Raw genomic sequence first — 15,328 nt, 5'->3', positions numbered from 1 at the left:
TACTTTACAGGGAGAGTGAGCAATAATAGGGAGAGATGTATGAATCTATAAAGGAACAAGTAAGCATACCCAGGAGTTACAGAACAAAGATCAAGGAATCTGCGCAGAGCAAGGTATGCAAAAGGCATGTGATTAAACATCCATAATGCAGAGGTTTCCTAAGGAGCAGTTTCTTTTACAGTGATTTCATAAGTTGAAATAAGCTGCATTATGGACATCAAATGTGGGGGGGGTGCAGTCTAGGTTCTGCTTTCTTTTCTGGAGAGAGATCTGAGAAATGTGGCCTTCTTAAAGACAGGAGTGGAGAGAGATCTTCTGCCTTTGGAGAAGAGGGTTTCAGTGCCGCCACATATAGGTAAATTATGTGAGAAATATCTTTGTTTGTGAAACATTCTTTTCTCATTGAAAAATTTACAGCAATTGGGGTCATCTGAGGTAAGCAACCAGAGAGGTGAAATGGTCTATTCTGGCGAGGAACCAGGCAGCAGCATGAAGAGACATATTACTGGGTCTGTTTTTCACCAGATTGGTTAGGAAGGTAGAGTCATAGAAATTTAAAACACATTAAGCTAGGAGTTGAGACCATGATTATCTGCCAACGTGACTAAGTTTATAAACCTGGACTCGGGCAAATTTATCCAAAGTCTGGATGTGGCCCTTTAAGTTTAAATGTTTGTTGTGAATGAAATAAGATTTTTTTCCTGGGCTAATCTAATAAAGTTCAAGCTGTAATGTTGGAAAATAAAACATTGTGAGTGAAGTAGAGGGCTAGTAATGTTTTGTGGTGTCTGAGCATCTTCAGGACGCATGTGGGCAAGCAGGGGATACAATATAGGAGAGACCCTCTTGAGGAACACCACAGTTCACATTCACAACTGTTGGAGTAAATAGAGGAATAAAAGACTGAAACGATTTTTTAAAACAAACAAATTGCAAATTGTACCCTATCAGACATTCCAGTACTTCGTATATTTCCCCTTTTTGCTTCTTATCTTATTCCTGTATTGCCTGTTTTTTTTCTGGGCTCTTTGTGCAGTTATTTATAAAGTGCTATGACAGTCTAGAGCCTTGTACATGATATGTTAACATCTGAATCAATATAAATAAATCCAGTACTACTGACACTCAGTTCCGAGAGTTCATTGAGTAGCATGTGATGGCTACCCATGACAAAGCAAGGTCAATCAGGGACAAGTTTCTAATACCGGTGCTACAGGATTATAATACATGGGATTCTGTAATCCCTGTATAAATGCACGTCCGTAATTTATTTATAATCAGTGACTAGAGACGCTATTAGTTGCTGACTAGAAAGAAAAGACGTCCAATCTCAACTATTATTAGTTATTACGGTTGAGTTCTGGCCTCACAATGGCCCTCTGCCAGTGTCAGCAGCTGAGTTGAAAGGCGGGTCATGTAATGGAGCATAACTGAGGCAGCTGTTCAAAGCAATGAAAATGGAATGTTGTTTTTCCTTTCTTCTGCTCTATTTTAATAGTGGATAATTACAAGCATAGAGAATATGTTTATTTTTTGCACTCTTCAGATGGAGAAAAGGTAGAACCTTTCTGCATGTTGTTAAACATCCCAAGCTACTGCAACTGTATTTTCCAACTGAATTGTATTGAACTGTTTCTAATACCTGTTTACAACTAACATCTAACAGGTTGTTGATGTGTTTAACTTTGCACTAGATGTTTTATGATTATTCATGTTTACAAACACGCTCACCATGACCTATGAAAGAGCTACACACCGAGGTTTTAAGTGTTTTGTGGGAAGGGTGATGTTGAATTCATGTATTATATGGGCTAAAGTACCCCCGGCATACACTTCGGAGTTCCATAACCTTATAAAGGAACTTGGCCTTCACCTTGCTCCTTAAATGGGTAAGGAACTCATTGATGACTTGCAATATCCTTATAATGTATTGTATTGTATTGTAATAGTATTTATATAGCGCTTACTACCCCTGATGAGGCGTCGAAGCACTTTTCGGCGAGTAGCACGCTACTCCGGAACCCAACAAGAATTAGTGATGGATTAGTCTACGGAAATATGAGTACAGTTTTAGTATTATTATGAGTGCATTTGAGCCGTGGATATGAGAGTTTGTTAGTTAGATTGACTAGAGTAATGGAGGGGTGGAGGAGGAAAGAATCCAGAAGTGTTAATTGGGAGTTTATGGTAACAGGATTTAGGCTTGGGATGAGTAAAGGGAGGATGGAGGAGGGAAGAGTGTGTAAGGGGTTAGGGAGATCATAGTAGCAGGGTGAGAATAATGAGGGAGAATACAGTAGGGTTGTTTGGGAGATCATGGTAGTAAAGTGAGGTTTGGGGGGTTAGATGTGGAAGCGGAGGGAATAGCTTAGGCAGAGTTATTAAGGAATGATAGTAGTAGAACGGATTTGGGATGAGTCAGAGTGGGAATGGAGGATAGATTGATAGAGACATGACATATGGTGATGGGTAGATAAGTGTGATATAAGATGAGAGCAGGTGATTGAAATGTTTAAGCTTTTCAGTGATCAAGGATTTTGGAAGCCCACAGATCTCAGTACTGGCTTTTAATAGAAATTAGGTCATTTTCACCCCTTGCTGAATGCTCCTTTAGTAATTATCACTATGTGGGTTCTTATAAGATTTTTTTTTAGAACTAAGTTAGAGAACTAGGGGACCAGATGCACAAAAACATTTTGAGGTTGCAAACGCTGCAATTAACAAAAACACAGGGGTTAATGCCACAGAATGGCATATGACCATGTACAAAAGTCCTTTTATGACTTGGAAAACACTTTCTGTATCATAAAAGGGCTTTTGAAAGCGTACGTAGAACTGCCTGACCTACATTAGCGTGTTGGTGTGCTAGAACACCCACACAGTAATGTTTTGTGAAACTAAGTTGTGTAGACCATGTAGCTACTTTGTATGTGTCAGCTATTGGAATGTTTCCTAGGGAAGCCAAGGACGCTCATTTCTTTCTAGTACAGTGTGCTCTAGGAGCTGCAGGTAAGAGTTAATTTGGCTTCAGCAAAACATGTTTGAATGCACTTAGCTATCCATCTGGCAACACCTGATTTGGATATTGGCTTTCATTTGAGGTAGTGAAAAAGCAACAAATAGTTGTTTAGTGTCTCTAAACATTTTTGTTTTGTAGAACATAAGGGCTCTTTTGACATCTAACATGTGGAGAGCACTTTCCACAATCAATTCTGGTTGAGAGAAAAAACTGTAACGACTGATTGAGGTGAAAGTCAGAAACAACTTTTGGTAGAAATTTAGGTTTGGTGCATTGGACCACCCTGTCTCCTTGGAGATTGAAGAAAGTTAGTTCCAAGGTATATGCCTAAAGCCTGCTAACGTGTTTAAGTGAGGTAATAACAATTAAAAATGACACTTTCCAATAAAGATATTGAAGGCGACGGGTATGCAGGGGCTCGAATGGAGAGCCCTTGAGCCGTGTAAGAACAATGTTAAGATTCCATGAAGGTGCAGCTGGAACCCGTGGTGGGATTTCTCTCAGGCCCCTCCATGAAGGCTTTAATGACTGGTATTTTGAATAGAGACACGTTTTGCTTTTTTTTGTAGATAGACAGCTAATGCAGTGAGATGTACCCCTATGGAGGTGAATGCTAGCCCAGAGAGTTGTAAATGAAGCAGGTAAAAGACAGTGTTTTGTACAGTGGCACTAAAAGGATCAATTTCTTTTGAACGACAATAACGAACAAACCTCTTCCATTTAGCTGTGTGGCATGACTACAAGCTTCGCTGAGAATAGCCATAAATTCAGGTGGTAGATTCAGGTAACCAAATTCTATGACCTCAGGAGTCAAATCGGCAGGTTGAGAGCCTTGGGATCTGGGTGCCTCATTTCTCCATGGTTCTGAGTGCGAAGGTCCGGCCTGTTGGGAATCTCCTTGTGGGGGACTACAGAAAGGTCCAGTAATATTGGGCCCGTCAGCCCTCCCGCCCCTTCTCCGTGTCTCTGAATCCCCCGCCCTCCCGCCCCTTCTCCATGTCTCTGAATTCCCCCGCCCTCCCGCCCCTTCTCCGTGTCTCTGAATCCCCCGCCCTCCCACCCCTTCTCCGTGTCTCTGAATCCCCCCACCCCTTCTCCGTGTCCCTGAATCTCCCGCCCTGCCGCCCCTTCTCCGTATCTCTGAATCTCCCGCCCTCCCGCCCCTTCTCTGTGTCTCTGAATCCTCCCACCCTCCCGCCCCTTCTCCGTGTCTCTGAATACATCGCTTTCCCGCCCCTTCTCCGTATCTCTGAATCTCCCGCCCTCCCACCCCTTCTCTGTGTCTCTGAATCTCTCGCCCTCCCACCCCTTCTCCGTGTCTCTGAATATCCCGCCGTCCCGCCCCTTATCCGTGTCTCTGAATCTCCCGCCCCTTCTCCGTGTCTCTGAATCTCCAGCCCTCCCGCCCCTTCTCCGTGTCTCTGAATCTCCCGCCCTCCTGCCCCTTCTCCGTGTTTTGAAATTTCCATCCTAACAAGTGTCTTTTTTCTAAATGTGTGATTACGATTCTGCCTTGTTTACATTTCTGTTTGAAGCCTAACAGTTCGGCTTCATTCTGTGCATAGACTAGAATTTCCTCCAAATTATTTGCACCAGGATCCCAAAAAAGCACAAATCCAATTATATATTTCCATAAATAATGTATGCAAAAAAAACATGCATTGAAAACGCAGTGGGGTCCTGAACAGAGGTTATGCGATACAGTGCAAACTGGCATTTCTCTGCCGCTTATCGTGTTGTAATGCGTGACTTTCAAATGCTTATTGGGCATATTGCCTCTAAACCTTGAAGTCTCTGTTATGGAAATATATAATTGGATTTGTGCTTTCTTGGGATCCTGGTGCAAATAATTTGGAGGAAATTGGAAGTCTATGCGTCTTTGGATGTATAACAGAAAATGGAATGAAAAGGAGCCTTGAAAAAGTCCCGAGATAGGATGAAACATGTGTCGGCTGAAGCTCACATCTATTGGCTGAGAATTGATTGTATCAGAATGCTTGAGATACACAATTTTCGTGGAAACAAATTGGATAAGATTTGAGATTTTTTTATAACTGTTTATGTTTGTCATAGATTATATACTTATGAATGTGTATATCTACAAATAAAATATGATACATATGTCATGATTGTACTTATTAAGTCATTGGGATTATAATATTTTTTTAATATACACCCAGATGTTTTTGTTGTTGACTTTTTATTGCATTCCCCTGTATATCTGTACATTTGATCTAATGATTTATTTGAATGTAAAAATGTTTTTCCAGAGTTAGAAATTCAGTATCTGAATTATGGTGTGCTCCACTATTCTTTGTTATTCCTTCAGTATATCCCTGCTGGCAATGAGAATATCTCATGTTAACTCCGTCCACACTTTTGGTGTTTCCACAACCTTTGCCTCAGTTGTGAGGCTGTGCGTGGCAACAAAGCCATTTCCCAGACTGTTCCTTGCACCTCTCTAAACAGGACCCACTGAGTTCCTCACTGTGATCACACAAACTCCTCACTATCCCATGGTTGTGCAAAGGATTTCACTGCACAGGCCCCTTTATAGCGCTTCAGCGAGTAAACAGCTCTTTCACTCTGTTAAACAACAGTGCAGAGCCTCCCCTGGTTACTCTGGCCCATAACTCTCATTTGGAACTATTCTATGTTACACGGTGTGTATACGATTTTAAATTCACATTAATACTGCCACTCCTTGGCCTATCATTCTTGGACTCCACAAGGCCTACCAGGTCCTCGCCTGCTCCTATTCCGCCCGACAGAATCTTGTTTGGATAGTAGACGCACGAACCGCTAGCGGAAGCAGGCGGCTAGGACTGCACGCGCACTTGGTCACTTGTGGGCTTTTCGTATGTTTTGCCTTCTTTGTAAAGTCTGCACAGTATTTGCTAGAAGCTGTCACGTGTGTCGATCTAAGCTGTCACGTTAAATGTGCTGCACACGTACTGTGCACAGAGTGTACGTTTCTGTATTGTGGTTTATGTTGTGAGCGATGGCCTGAGCATGAGTTCCAGGTGTTTGCAGAAATATTCACTTCACTCGCGCAACATGAAGACAGGGAGTGGGACGAAAACAGGCACGCCCATCACACTTGCCAGCCAGACAGACACCGACAGCAGTGCACGAACACCCGCCCCGCCACTTTAGCTCCCCTGCACGCAGTCACAGTGTATTGCTCTTCAGACCCAGTTTGCTCGTGGCGCACAGTAGCGTTTCATGGAAGCAGCTTACTTCAGCTTTGGTGGTGGTAGCTAGGTGTGCGCATCCAAAATTGTTTTAAAAAAGAAGCTATTAGAATGTCCCTCAGCTGATTCTGGACACTGGCAGCGCTGTGTAACAGCAGGGAAGTTCCCAGTGGCGGTCTGCCTAGGGCAGTTGCTATTAAGCATGGGCGCTATACCTCTCACATTCACCTTTCACAGCTCGCACGCAGATCTAAAGAAACACTGTTTCTCGAGATGCCTAATGTTCCCAACACTCAATGGCTACCGTATAGGTTAAACCAAATGGCATTGATCTATTGAAAGGGGCTGACCCATTACCCTCCTTATGTATGTGAACTGTGGGCTGAGTCTGAATGTGAATGTATTATCAACAGACCGATGGCTGGGGAGGGTGGTCCACAGTCCTTTTATGTATTATTTATGTATGTTATGTGTTACTTTCTAAAGGCATGCCTACAGCTAAAGCTGTTATGCCAGAACTAACAGACACTACTGTAAGAAAGCTTAAAGATCGCCTACAAAGAGGTTGGATTTAAGGAAAACGTAAACTTGACCATATCTCCATGGTCTCAATTTATGGAATCAGGGGAGCTGCAGCACTCACATACATGCTGGATATGGTGGGACACTTGCACTTACACACAGATTTAATGGCTCCACAAATGCTATTTTTCCATTTTCTTTGACCCTAAAAAAACGTCATGAATATTGCTAATGCACTTTAGGCCAATTTCTATTTCAGTGAAATGTGTGTGCTTTGAAAAAATGCTGTTTTCCTCTTATCAAGACCTACTGAACCTTCAGATGCTTCAAAGTTGTATCACAATAATTTTTGTCCTTTTTAGAAAAAAGATGACCCTTCGAGATTTCGTAAATATTGCTTAATAGTGTCATAATTTCCCATTTGCAAATGTCAGGAAAAGGCATGTTGAAATGAGGAATCCCGAACCGGAAACATCTGTGCACATTAAAAGTTATCCAACAAAAGACACTTTCTGAAACATCGCACTTCTGTTCATTATGTACTGTTTGTAAATGAAGTTTTACATGTTATAAAAGATTGCATCTAGAGATACTTTAGAAGAAAATATTAATGCGATCTATTGCTAATAAACAAGCTGGTGGTTAATTGTTGTAACAGCTCAAATCAAAGAGAAAAGTAAGCAAATGCAGATCACAGTAAAACAAAACAACAGCTCAGACTGGCTCAAGGCTAAACTAGAATACTCGTCATCCAAATGTATCATGACACCAATTAAATACTTGAAACAGTTCAACAAAAGCAGATGGCAAGCTGACTGTACTATCAGAATACATTCAAAAGTGAGATGAAGAGCAAGCTGATGACCAAGTCATCTTCCTAACTGAATAATTGTTTCACAGTACCTTAGACCTTCCAAAAACACAGACAGCATGGATTCAGTTTCTGAAATTATTGTGGGAGGATATCGACTTGATCTTATGTCAGACCGACCAGAAGATCTGATGCACAATCACACTATATTTCAGATTTTCTCTTTTATTTTGCACCCTGACCCTGATTCTGTGTTTTAACCTTGATTCACTTACAGTGAATCAACGGGACTATAAAACAGCTAAGCTATATTTGCAGTATGTGGATTACTAACTGTCCCATATGCAACTAGTTGGGTACCCAAGAGTACAACATGTTCATTGTCACAGAACAGTTATTCCTTTAGTCTTGTGCAGCTATATTTACAAAAATACCAGATGTTAAGTAATGATGTACAATAACATCATAAGAAAGTAAAAATACATCAAAATAATATTTTTGAAAGTTGGCTCTTGTCCACAATGCTAATTAGATGTCAGGATGATTTGGTGAAGCAGCACATAAATACATACTGTGGCAGTCTTATACTCTTTAACACAGTGTAGCTTTTTTTCTACAACTTGCAGGGGCGTGGGCAAGAACGTTTGGTATAACGTTCATGCATAGTAATGTTATGTCTGTTCAGTGCTCATGAATGAGCCATTTAAGTGGGCAAAGGGATCCGACGCTCTCACACAGATTTAAACTTCCAGCTTAGAGGGTTTCAAAAGTATGCATATAATTTTATAAATGTTATAGTGCCAGAATGGTTAGTTTGCATTGGAGGCAGATTTCTCAGCCCACTAGAGAAAAATGATATTGTAGTTCTAGTTTGAGTCTACCTTTACAGGGCGATAGAATACGGTCATGGATTCAGCACATAATCAGAAGCACGAGTGGGCCCAGTTAATGACCCTTACTTATGGGCTGAATTACATGAGGTAATGTATGTGAGATATTATTTGTTTGTAAATTTTAGAATAACAGGACCTTGTAGGAAAGTGCCCCTTTTTGACATGGTCACATCACCATTTTTTGCCACTGGTACTGTTTTTCGACTGAGGTGCACTGGGTCCCTGCCGAACAGGTCCTCCGTGCCAGTGCTCTTGCCTTAAAAACAACTGGCATTGTGTACAATTGGCACACTCCTCTACCTGTTTAAGTCTCTAGTAAATGGTACCACTGGTACCTAGGCCCTGAGTAGAGGAGAGGGTCCTCAAGGACTGCAGGACATATTGTGCCACCCTCTGGGACTCCCTCAAAAGAGAGAAGCAAACAGCTGCCATTACAGACTACATGTCCTGGAGCAGGTTAGATGAAAACATGACATGACACACCCTTGGTGTACCATCTCCCTCTCACTGCATCCAAGTGTATGCAAGTCACCACTAAAGCAGGCCTAGGAGCCCTAAGGTAGGGTGCATTATACTTGATGAGTAGACATATCTGCAGAAGCAGATATGCCCCTGTGATGTTCAGCCTCATTGCTGAATATTGCAAGTGACCAGGGAACCCATCTTAAGGTATGTGCTGAGGACCCAGCAAAACGAGTGACCTAGTCACATAATGGCTTCACTGATCCCTATGGTGTCTGTTATCAAACAAATCATCCTAATACATCCAGGCCTCTGATTTTTCATGAGGTGCACCCAGAGGTAATCTTAGAGGTGCCCCCTGAGCCCCACGAGTCTCCTGGTGTGTGGACTGTCTAGTTTTGACTAGTCTGTCACCCCAACAGATTCTGACCCTCTGGAAGTGAGAGCCGTGCTCTCAGAGGTCAGAAACAATGCGTGCTTCAGAGAGAGGTGTTACCACCCATTCCAACAGGATGGCTAGCAGATCTGCATACCACAACCAGGAGCTTCAAACACCCTGCCAAACCCCTGCTTCCCCAGACCTGGGATTAGCCACCCCATGCCCTGAGGCCCATTTGGCACCAGGACAGATGAGAAATTGGATAGTCTGTAGGCGTGTACCACCTCTGGGGTAACCACACCCCTAAGGTGGGCTACCTGCAATGGACACTCGAAGAAGGGTTCCACCATCTTGTTTTTGATTGGAGCTAAGCCTTCTGGGATAGGAAGTGGAAATATAGGGGGTGTAGGCACCCCAGGGGTAAGTAGCCCATTGGTTACTGCCCAACACACCAATAAAGGTCCCTAAATTCAGTATTTAGGTACCCCCCTGACACCAGAAGACAGTCTCTGGACCCAAGAAGAAGGACACTGAAGAGTCATGAAAAACAAGTACAGAGGAGCAGCTCCTGATAATTGTGCCAAAGTCATCTTGTCCTGAATCTGCTCTGGCTCCAGAATCCTGGATGGACTGCCTGCACTCTTAAAAGCACCAGGATTTCCCAAGGAGTGGACCTACTTTCCTGCACTTTATGCAGGCACCCAAGAAGAGCCTTCAGGACCCTGAACCACCTAAAACCAGACACTGGACAGCACCACTGCACCCATTACCCCTAACCCAAGTTAAAGTGGGTCAATGGTATCAGCATAGTCCCACAGCCCTCCGGGACACAAGCCCACCTTGAGTGTCTCATAAGTGGGCTCCCCAATGCCACCTACAGTCTCTTTATGTAGGCCCCCTCTGCCATGACCACCTCGGGTTACTGACTCCCGACAGTCCAGTACACCTCTGCACCCAGCTGCCCTGGGACAAGGAGAAGAAGATCAAAGGTGTCCCTACATCTCTGAGCCTCGTGAGACCTGAGCCCACAAGTTGGTTTGGTAGGACTAGACCCCCAGTCCATGCTAGCAGCCTCTTTCTGCAGCCCTCCTCCTATCGCGACCATCTCCGGTGACAGAAACCCCAATGCTCTAGGACATCTCTGCACTCAGCTGCCTCAGACTGAGAAGAGAACCACTGGTGTCCCCCACATCCTTGAGCATCGCAAGACTTGAGCCCACATAGTAGGCTCACTTGGACAAGCCCTCCAGTTCTCTCCTGCAGCTTCTCTTCCCCAAGACAGTTTTCAATTAGCATCAACGGGGCACCTCTGCACCTCTGCATCCAGACGCTCTGGAGCCCCCGAGGTGACCTGTTGGTGCTGCCGTGGACAGTGCCCCGTAGTAACCTTAACTCCTGAGAACTGGTCCTGTAGGTAGCTGTTGAATACCTCTATGCAATAATTGTGTTTGTCTCCATAGGTTTGCATTACTGCTTTAGAGACACTTCAAGTATTTTACTATTTCTCTTCAAACTGCATCAGTATTTATTCTTGCAACAGTATTCTGGTGTTGAAACATAATATAAACAAAATAGCTATTTTTCTAACAACTGGTCTTGAGTGCTTTCTTGAGTGTGTTTCTCATTTATTGCCTCTGTGAGTACAACAGATGCTTAGCACTCCCTCCTGAAAAGCCTAAGTGCCCAACCACACTACGACAAAATAGGGCTTTTGGGATTGTCATTTGTAACCCTGTAAAGCAATAAGCGTTGCTTGGACTATCTGCATAGTGCTCCCAAAATAATGGTGCACTACATTTGTAGCCAGCTTCCTACAGACCTCCACTGGTTTAAGAGGTGAAATTCATTCTTAGGCTCTGTGTACTCCAAACTATCCCTTGGGCAGCAACTCCCCAACTGCTATCATTGGAATAATTTCACCCGTTTCCTTCCAATGCACCCATAAACATTCTACAACAAGATTCTAAATACAACATAGCTCCTTTCCTTACAAACAAAAAAAGGAAAAACAACTAATAAAGTAAGACCATATCTGGACATTGTTACACACAAATCACAGCAAAACTACAATAAAAATAACAGAGAATGATACAATATTCACAATAACGGACGTACACTATACAGAACATTAGCATTATTGTTCACTTCTTGAACTTCTGTAGGATTATGTTTTGTTAATTTACAAGCATTCCAAACATCACCAGTCTACAACACCACAATATTTTCTTCCACTTTATTAATTTTACACAGTGAGCACCAAACCAATTCATCCTTCCTTCCCATTCTTCCTCTCTTGTACTCGATCCAGTCATTCACCACATATGAATCTGATTTGCAACTTGAATTCACCTCATGCCTCAACTGATAATTCTTTTGATATTTACACATTCTTTCTCTCACGGTCTCCAAATTACATCAGACTGACAAATTATCTTTCATCCAACCAGGACACACTCTTGAATGGGCTCCTTAAATTTGATTAAACAAAAAAAGTGTAACTCCAGTGGCTGAATGTGGAGTGGTTCTATAATTCCACATAATCTTTTGAAACTTTCTCTTCCAAGATAGCTCATTACCAGCAATTAACTGCATGCTTTCAGAAAAGTCATGATTAAATCTTTCCATAAGCCATTTTCTTTTGGATGATATAAATCAGTGCAATAGTAATATCATACTTCTGTAGAAATTCCTCCATATGTCCAAACACAAATTGAGGGCCATTATCAGTTACGACTTCCTTCGGCTACTCTTCTCGTACAATCACATCACTCAAAAACTCCTCAACACTTTCAGAATTTACATAACTCACACATTTTACCTCAGCTCACCTAGAAAAATAGTCCATCAATATCAAAGCATACTTTCTGGAACATTCCCTTACATGGAACAGTCCATATATATCCAAACTCAGTGTCTGCCACGGTCCATTTGGGAATGCCACAGGTATTATAGGCCTTTTTTGAGACTTATGCTACATGTCACTTCTTGTGCAAGATAAACAATTTCTCGCATACCTCTCAATCATTCTATTCATACCAGGCCATCAAAACTGATACCTAGCCTTCCGCTTCATTCCTGACATATCACCATGCCCTTCATTTGTAGATTAATCAAATGTTCCCCCCATTTCATTGGAACAAATAATTTATCTCCACAATACAACTTATCAATCCATACCCATTAATTCCAAACAGCCTTATAATTGTTTAATAACAAAACTATTGATGGCTCACTTGGCCAACCTTCCACCAAGCATCACTTAATCACCAACGTTTCTTCATCAATTCAACTGTTTCACTCATCCTCTGTAATAACTCCATTACACCATTGTGACACAGCAGCTATGAAAACCGTCTAAGCACTTTCACCACCTTCATCCACACCATCATGCTCATTTTGAAGTGGAAGTTGAGATAGTCAATCAGCTTTAATACTGGATTGTCCTGGAACATATTTACCTTCAAAGGGACATTCCTGCAAATAGTAATACGGTTTTGACAACCTAAGTGTATCCCCCTAGGTAGGAAATAATTCAATTATTGTTTATGATCTTAGTTTGAATACAGTGCTCCAAATGTAATTCCTAAAATGACTGATAGCCAGTCAACATGCTGAAATACTCCTTTATCAAATGCACTGTATGTTCTTTCAGCTCCCTTAAGAGTATTGGAAGCAAGCACAACCACTCTTTTCTTACCATCTCATTCCTGCATCAAATCTGTTCCTCGACCATACACACTGGAATTAGTAACTATTATAAGCCATTTTATCATTCACATTAAAAGGCTTAAAATTCACAACATTCACAATACTGTTCTTAATCAGTGCAAAAGCCACCTCATATTCTGAAGACTAGACACATTTTACATTTTTCTTGGAAGGCGGTCATATTTCTCTAGTCAAATCTGTAAAATTCTCAATAAATATAGCATAATACTCCACCATTCCTAATAAGGACCTCAATTGTTCCTTATTTACTGGAGGCAGAGCATCTTTTATTGCCTCCACCACTTTAGGACTTATGCCGCCCTCTGAGATGGTATGGGCCTAAATATTCTCCCTGTTCAACTGCAAATTTGCATTTATTTAAACTCACTGTCAACCCAGCATTACTTAATAATTTCAAACTTTCTCTAAGTTAGTACTGTGATCATTCAAGTCCTTTCCCCAGACAAAGATGTCATCTTGAAATAATTTTACAATAGAATCTTTCAATAGACTGTAGAAGCAGAGGCAAGTCCGAACGGCATCCATGCACATCTACACAAAACCTCAGGTGTTATAAAAGATGTTAAATGTCTTCATGGTTGATGTAACTTAATCTGATGATGCCTGTGACAAATTAAGGGTAGAAAAAAAATTTGCTTCACCAATGGCAGATAACAATTTATGTTTGGAAGTAGATACTGATCCACCCAGATTGATTTATTCAGATTACGAAGATTGATGCACATGATCGATGCACATGCGTCTTGCCCTCCGACTTCCTTGCCCAAACTATAGGATTTACTGGCAGATTCTTCTTGCTCAATAAACCCTTCATTCTCAAACTGGTTCAACTCTTCCATAGTAATAGGTAGATTTGGGACCTTAAGTACAATTGGTTTTATATTGTCTTTAAGTATAACTGTATGACAAAACACCTTCAAACATATGAATTCAGATGAAGAAACACTCAGGAACAATATTTTCCAATTCTGACCAGAATTACAATTCGTTTTGGTTAACAAATCCTGGTCAGCATGATTAGGATACATAATTATACCCAATAACGTCTGAGCCACCCAATCTAATAGGTGGTTTCCATAACTAACTACATACACACTAGATCATATTTTCTTATGTTTAAAAACAATATAAAAATCAAAACATCGCAACAGAGGAAGTGTTTCCCCACAATAGCCAACTCTGTTAATGAAGTCCTCCTCCAAATCATAATTTCCTAATTGCCTGAATGTTTTTTCATCATTTGTGGTGTATGGAGAGCATGAATCTGCCCAAACGTATACTTTTTCTTCTAACACACATTTCTCACACTTTGGCGACCTATATACCTACAATTCAGCCACCACTAACACTTCATTATCCTCACTACTTGATTCCTTACAACTACTTACAACATTCACTCTCTCAATTTTATGATCTTGTCTCTTGCATACCTGAGAAAAATGAGAAAAATGGCCCATGCATTCACACTTGTAGCATCTCACATTAATAACTGGGTAGTTAGTAGAAGATGCCATCTGTTTTTCACTGCCACAATGATAACATCTATCTTCCTTCTTTACTTTTATTCTGTCTTCCTTCACTGCAGAACTGAAAGGATCTTTAAATTTACATGTAGATGGCTGAGTTTTTAACAATGCAACATACTGTTCAGCAGATTCTCGAGGAAATTGTTCGTGAGAAAAGAATCTGTGGCACTTTATGACAATATTTATCTTTGCCTTATAATTATCTTCCGGCATCCTCATTGCCTGCAAAAACTCATCATCCTCCTTCTCAATGTCCAAATCCTCTTCATCAGCTTGCACCTCACAGGGAGGTTTTGGTAATTGCTTAAGAACCTTGTGTGACAATACATAGGATTCCTTTATGGAATGCGGGACGCGCGAGCAGGGTTTGAAGGAGGACTGTTGGTGGCAGCAGCGCCGGGATTGTCGGTGCCGCTTTTTCGGATTAGAAGTGAAATAAATATTGCTTTTCCTCTCACCTAAGACTCCCTATCTTAACATTGGTGACGAGGAGAACTGCAGCAGCACCGAAGTGTTTACATTTTCGGGACGCGTTGGTTTTTATTTAGGATCTTCATTTTGACTGCGTTTCTAGACGTTGTTAAATGTTCCATCGGAGTGCTATCTTCGACGATCTGATATTCTTCAAGTCCTGAATGACGAGCCTTGGATTCTGCCTGCTTATTGGCAATTGTGAGTTTTGGGGTGTGAACATTTAAAAGCTGGAACGCGTTTTTTTTAAATAAAAGGAAACGGAAATTACGGCGGCCATCTTGAAGTAATATTGGTTCACAGAAATAGTGCATATCAGCTA

General features: G+C 41.5%; 1 protein-coding gene across 1 annotated transcript in view; it reads right to left on the bottom strand.

The window, feature by feature from the left end:
• GAS7 (growth arrest specific 7) overlaps positions 1–15,328 on the bottom strand; it is a 1,110,982-nt gene that overhangs the window by 857,900 nt on the left and 237,754 nt on the right. The gene's annotated exons all lie outside the window — the stretch shown is intronic.

This window comes from Pleurodeles waltl, chromosome 7 (genome assembly GCF_031143425.1).
Source record: "Pleurodeles waltl isolate 20211129_DDA chromosome 7, aPleWal1.hap1.20221129, whole genome shotgun sequence".
Lineage (NCBI taxonomy): Eukaryota > Metazoa > Chordata > Amphibia > Caudata > Salamandridae > Pleurodeles > Pleurodeles waltl.
The sequence above is the reverse complement of the archived record's forward strand: the minus strand, read 5'-3'. Positions and strand labels throughout refer to the sequence as shown.